This window comes from Frankliniella occidentalis, unplaced genomic scaffold, assembly GCF_000697945.3.
Source record: "Frankliniella occidentalis isolate FOCC.00 unplaced genomic scaffold, Focc_3.1 Scaffold57, whole genome shotgun sequence".
Taxonomy (NCBI): Eukaryota; Metazoa; Arthropoda; class Insecta; order Thysanoptera; family Thripidae; genus Frankliniella; species Frankliniella occidentalis.
Window position 1 is genome coordinate 1,152,558 of NW_026267187.1, and position 6,906 is coordinate 1,159,463.

At 43.2% G+C, this 6,906-nt stretch overlaps 1 long non-coding RNA gene across 1 annotated transcript; it reads right to left on the bottom strand.

Annotated features, from left to right (window-relative positions):
• Window positions 1-822: 822 nt before the first annotated feature.
• On the bottom strand, window positions 823-2,801 carry LOC113216153 (uncharacterized). Its single transcript, XR_008011174.1, has 3 exons — window positions 1,645-2,801; window positions 1,409-1,490; window positions 823-1,251 (listed from the first exon to the last, which is right to left on the bottom strand). It is a non-coding gene; the product is annotated as an uncharacterized LOC113216153 (long non-coding RNA).
• Window positions 2,802-6,906: the final 4,105 nt, after the last annotated feature.

A 6,906-nucleotide genomic window follows, 5' to 3' on the forward strand; every position in this document is an offset into this window, starting at 1 on the left:
TATTAAATTCTATAGAATACTTTTGTATTATAATCTGGTTTAGAATTGTACAATGTAACATAAAAAATTTCACCATTATCAAAAAAGTTTTAGTCTTGTGCAACCTTATCAAAGCCAATGTGTTCATCTTTACATTTTTATACATAACTGAATTTATATCTGACTAAAGTAAGATTTAGAATCTCCGATTTTAGTATGTGTTTTGCAAATGAAAGGTCCTCATGTAATATGAACGCACACCAAATCTAATTCCTGTAGCTCAAACGGTTTAGAAGATATCAATTCCTTAAATTTTTAGGCAATGACTGCGGATTGAAATGAAAGTCAGAGTGAAAGTTGGTGAATCTAACCAGTAAAAATAAATTCTACAACACTATTCAAAAGAAAATTAAAAACTGTCCCCTTAAGCACCTATTTGAAAGCATTGAATTTTTGTTTGCAACTTTTTAAGTAAAGATTTGAACAGTATTGGGTCCATTACCGTTACCTTCCTAACAGAAGTTGATGTGGCTGTCACTAAACTTGGTTTAAAGCTTACACCCCCTGTTGTGGAAAGGTTTTAGTCACATTTCTTATAATGTTTTTTCTAGTATAGATAAAGAAATTTCATTGAAATGGTACTTTACTTTTAGGAAAACATGATTCTACCCCTCTTGTTGACCCAAAATCATGGAGTTTATTATTTCTAAACTGTTTAAGGGGGTCAGTTGGAAAAAAGAGCACTTTTCCAGAAATAAATTCTTTTGAGACCCTCCCCATAGCTTAAAATGACCAATAACTGTCCTAATTGAGTTTGCCTTGAGGTCATTGGACCTAAAATAACATTCGATTAGGCAGAATGACTCATCCTTATGGTAGAAAAGGCATGTCACAACAGACATTTGTGTGTCTTTGGTTAAAAAGTTTGCGCACATGATTTCCCCGATAAAAATTGACTTACAAATCTGGACAATAGCTTTTTAGAATCAGTGTCACGAAGGCTACAAATTGTCACATGCATTTGGTTATATCTTGTAAAATAAGGAAAGTCAAATGTTGTTTTTTTTTAAAACAAAATGTAGAAAGTTTGAAAGTTTTCAATCTCACATATTTACATCTTATACATGATTTCCCTCTTAAAAGTAATTTATGATTTATTTGCTACTTGAGTAACACTCACACTCACCGCAATTCATAACACAAGCTGTGGTTGATCCTATCCTTGGCTTGTATCGTGGAACTTTCTCTTGTAAAATTTAGATGGGCGTCGTCCTATGGAAAGTTACATTTATTAATAAATATTCATTACCAAATGTTGTTAAAAGAAAGAATGCAAAGAGAAATATTTTTTCAAAATAACTGTACTGTTATTATTATCAAACTTCAGGCAAAGTAGAGGAAAAGACGGTAAACACAAGTTTGTTCATACCTTTACTGTAGAAATGAAGTTCGGTCCTGTCCTTGGCTTGTATCGTGGAATGTTTTCTTGTAAAATTTAGATGGGCATCGTCCTATGGAAAGTTACATTTATTATTAAATATTCATTACTAAATGTTATTAAAACAAGGAATGCGAAGGGAAATATTTTTCCAAAATAACTGCACTGTTATTATCAAACCTAAGGCAAGGTACAGGAAAACACGGTAAACACAAGTGTGTACATACCTTTACTGTAGAAATGAAGTTGGGTCGCCTACTAAATCCAAATCCTCATGATGTTTTCTTTTGCTTGCAGCACATTTTAAAGTTGCACCCATCAGAATATTTGAGGTTTTCTTTACCAAAGTAGAATTAGAGATGTGTTTGTAGGGAAAGGTTAGGTCCCACATTTGAACATGAATCCAAACCGTTCTGTCGTCACTAACACTTTCCTAACATTACTACATGCACAAATCACCTCGGTAAGCAATATTTAATGTTTCAAGCCCTGGGAATCGGACTAGAAACTTCTAAAACAGGAAGATTTAAAGGTGCCTTCTCTTCGAGCACATGGTGCCGGTAAAGGGTAAACAAGCAGAAGCCCGCACAGCCTTCCGCTTCCCGACCTCAACCTACCGCCGCCCTGGCTCGGGCGGCGCGCAAATTCAAACTGCCCCTGCCGTCACCACTACAGACAGACACGGATGCGCCCACTTTAGGACTAAGTCGTTACGAGTCGGAATTTGATTTCGCTGATAAATGAAGTGTTCAACCGGTAAACACTTGTAAGTGTGCAACTTCAAGGTAATAAATTCCTTAAATTTTGAGACCCAAACCGTTTGAGCTACAGAGCCCAGGGAGTGGATTCATACTTCAAGAAAACCTTTTATTTTCGAGACAAAAAACAAAATCAGTGGCCAAATCTGAAATCTTGGTTCGATTAAGAAAAGGCTTAATCTACGTTGGAGTTCGTTACTCACGGCCCGAAACGGCTAACTCCTAAATTAGTTCACACATAGGTAAAAAAAAAGTTCCACCATCTTTTGATATGTTGTTTGCCATCTCTCAAAACGTCTAGGCAACTTAACTTGAAAGGTACAAAATTTTGGTCAACACTTGTAAAAATTTTGCCTCGACCCACCAAAAGACAAGTTGAGTCGGGACTTAGAAATATTTCAGCTCGGCTCGCCAGAGTACAAGTCCGAAGTGGGAGGGGGAGTGTGGGGGGAGAGGCCGGCAGCTCGAGTGACTTATGTGATTCCTTTCGGGGGTCCGCGAGTGACTCGAGTGACTTAAAAAGGTGTGGCCGGGGCTGGCATAATCCGAGAACAATGCAGCAGGGAGGGCTATGTGACTTATTCGTGACTCGTTGGTGACTTGTGTGACTTATTCCTTCGCCTCGGGTTACCCGGAAGTACTGTAGACAGCATATTTTACAAGTACAATGCACTTCATCAGAAGCTTCTTTGTCAACGCTGTTCTCTTTTTTTAATGTTGACCCTATAAGAAAGGATATGCCCATTATCAAATATTTATTATATCTATTGTACGTTAATCAACGGAACTCACCTTTGTGAATGTCCTGTTTACCGTAAGCTCCTGTAACAATTTACAGACTGAAGACACTTACCTGGAAGTACTGTAAATAATCTATTGTGCATGTGATATGTGCTTCATCACAAGCTAGTGTACACGACCTATTTTACAAAACAAAAAATACTTTAACATACGCATTTGCTCATATACAATCGTATCATAGTACTAACATAAAGTGGATACGGAGTCTAAGTAGAACCTGTTTGTATTTTAGTTTTGAAAGGTCCTTCGTAGATGCTGTCCTAAAAACATCGTCTTATGTTGACCCTGTAAAATGTTTTACATAAGTTTATTATAAGCGCAACTAATCATAAGTTCTAAATTGTATGATCATTAATTCATGCAGCTGACATGTAATACTTCTATACAAAATAAGTCTTTCAGAATTTACTTACCTAACAAATTTGACTCTGCCCTCAATAAAACCAACTTTGCAACCATCTCAATGTATGTATTATGAAACAATATCATTACACTTACCTTTTTTTCTCTCAAGCTAATTCTAAAACAAAGTGACGAGTATTCTTTAATTTAGGTTAGAAACTTAACGTAGTTTTTACATCAAAGTATTTGTAACATCACTATTTAATAGTATCAATTTGGAAAGATTTAGAATGATTGCTTTAAAAGTTCTTATGACCGAGATCGTACTGTCAGTATCCCAACCGAGTCACTAACTTTTTGTCGTTTTACAAAGGTAATGGTTTTTTTAAATAACAAAGAGGTCGTATAGTTAAAGACGTTTTTCGCTAATGACATAATTTTCAACACTGTTTGCGCAGTTTTCTAACCTTCTGTAACCGAATATACACATGAACGCATTTCTCAAAACCGTGGAAGGAGTCATTGCAATGTCTTAAAAATTAACTCCGCCAATAAGGTGTACCAAAACTTAGGGGCCGAAGGTCCCTAAAAAACGTTGGCGTCCAATTAAACCGTACATCATGTGACAGCGCCGCAGGCCAAGGTAGATGTGCGCCAGGCGCGTCGCAGCGCAACAGTGTTTCGTGAGATATCGCGAAGCCTGTTACGCGAGACGTGGTCTGGCGTACATCTACCTTGTATTCTTTTGTAGCGTTCCGTCTAGAAAGTTTTACGATGGAATATCCTTGCCATGTGAACGTTGATGGTCCAAAGCGTGATCGAATTGAGACATCGGTGAGTATTGAGTGAGCACACGCGGTGATCGTGGGGGAGAGGTGGTCTACCATAACCTGTTCATACATTTACCTTCAACAAAGAAGTAACGCCTCTAAATCTGCACTGTTGCAATATTTCCTTGGACTATAAGACGTTCATAACGATTGTATGCCATTGGAAAAATGATCATGACTACTGTTCCTGCATGTCATACTGCGACTAACCTAAAGGTGCCCCCACAATGAACGCGAGGCGAGGCGGCCAGGCGATGCCGATGCCGTGCCTGCGGGCCGTGCTGGTTCGCGCGGCGCTGCGCCTGCGATCGTCTAATTAAAGCTATTTTAGCATGAAAGTGGGTGAACCTTTTCCTTTTTAGAAAGAGGACATTGTGTGGATTATTATTCTGTAAATTAGTATTCTGAGTCCCTTGAAGCCTTTTATTTGAGAGGGGAATGGTTTGGAAATAATGACTCGAATTGGAATAGTCAAAGGCCGTTTTGAAGTTGTGAGTTCTTATGTTCGGCGTCATCCTAGACCTGAACATGCAGCGAGCCGACTGTTCGCTAGACTTTTTGCTCTTCATTCCTCTTTGTATTCGTGTGATTCAATGCCTAGTTCTCGAGAAATAAACATTTATCTGCTGCGCACCGGGCCACGGGAGAACTACATGGTGACATGGCAGCAGATAAATGTTTATTTCTCGAGAACTAGGCATTGTTAAAACCACTCAGCCACCCAAACAAACGGAGGAAGCACGACCGACAGCTTTAAATGTAGCCGGTCGACATGAGTCTCTTTAACCGGTACCTGGCTCTCGTATTATTGTTATCGCGTCACGTGTTTGAGACTGTATGTGGCATTATATTAAATAACCCCCGTGAACTGACGATTTAGCGGTATTTCTGGTAAATGACGTTGACGATCTAAAACCCCTACGTGCGCGTGTCTTTGGTCACAGCACATTACTCGCAGTGGACTGCCCATCCTCGTCCTGGACGTCCTGACCCAGTACCTCTCCGTGCAGGACGTCCTCAACCTGTGCGAGGCGCTCCCGTGGTTCGGCACCTACGCGGGGCGGACCTCGGCGAGGAGGTGGTGGGTCAAGCGGACTCTCTACCCTCTGCGCAGCGTCGGCGACGACAGCAGTGGTGACCTGGCCTTCGTGGAAGGACTTCTGCAGCGCGGCCCGGGGGCCGACATGCTGAGCGTCTGCGCGCCGCATGAAGGCATGCCACCCGTCGTTGCCCTGCGCTTCGTGAAGATGGCCGAGCAGCATCGTAGGGGCCTCCTGCTCATCCTCTGGGGTTTCGAGGAAACTCCGTTGCAGCACGTCGTGGACCGTATGTTGCCAAACCCTTCACCGTCTCCACCTCTGCCTCGGTGCTCAGGACTTGGCGATCGATACACTGCGGTTCGGGGCCCAGCTGCGCTCCCGTGACATCACGGCCGATGGAGTTGGCAGGGTGACGGGCGTGTGGCCGACGGTGAGATTACAGCGCCGTGCCTTATGTTAATACCTATACGTACCTCCGTGCGTGTCCATGTCGAAGTGCGTTCCGTTCCCCAGACGTCATATGTATTTTTGCACTATCCCGCAGGACGTGGTGCTGCCCCTCCTGCGCAGCGTGCGGTTTACCTACTGTATTCAATCCCTGGGTGCCCCAAATGTCGTGATTGGACTGGTGAACGCACACATGTGAGTAGTGTCTGTGTGTGTGTGTGTTTGTGTGTTTATGCGCCTGCGTGGGTGTGGCCCATCTTAATGTCCACTCTCATTTTTCTACTAACCGCAGGGCGAATCTCAAGGACATCGCCATCGTTGAGGTTGCTGAAGCACTGTCGTGAACAGAAGGTCGTGAGAAGTAGTATGTTAATTTGCTCACACATACGAGAGCCGCCCTGCTCCTCCCTCTATTTCGTGTGTATTTCTTTATAATTGTTTGTTCTGTTTGATATGATTGGTGTCAGAGGCGCTGACACAGACAAGAGCCGCCCTGCGCCGCGGACGGCGCCCTCTGTCCGGATGCTTCTGAGCACCTCTCAGTTGCAACCGGAGTGCCCGCGGCTGCCTACCGTTGGCCCGTCGGGCGGCGTCCTCTGTGTGGATGCTCATGAGCAGATCTCATTTGCAACCAGAGTGCGTGCGGCTGCCTACTCGTGGCCGGGCGGGCGGCGCCCTCTGTCCGGATGCTTCTGAGCACCTCTCAGATGCAACCGGCGTGCCCGCGGCTGCCTACCGTTGGCCCGTCGGGCGGCGGACAGACACACAGACAGACAGACAGAAAAAGTTTTTTCCGACCAGACAGAGTAATAGGCTTCGCTAATCGCTCAGCCAAAAAATCAACGTTTTAGTGATACTAGATACTCTAGGGACCTTTAAGCCCAAAAGAGGGTGTGGTGCGACCCGCAATGTGTCGTAAAAGTATAACTCCCTTTTCAATTCTGTGACATGAAGCCTTTTTTACGATTTAATAGACCATTTTGTCTTTTTCACGTTCTTTTCGCCAAGAAATGCCCAATAGCGCTGAAACGGTACGTAGCTATATGTACGTCCGACCACGTCTCGCGTAACAGGCTTCGCGATGTCTCACGAAACACTGTTACGCTGCGACGCGTCTGGCGCACTTATAGCTACGCCTGCGGCGCTGACACCCGAGACGAGTTAAGGAGAGGGTATAGGGGAACAGGGCCTTCCGAGACCAAAATTTGACATACTCCAACCATTTGTCTGGGCCTTTTTACTCTAAAATTAGGGACATGAAACTTCTGCTG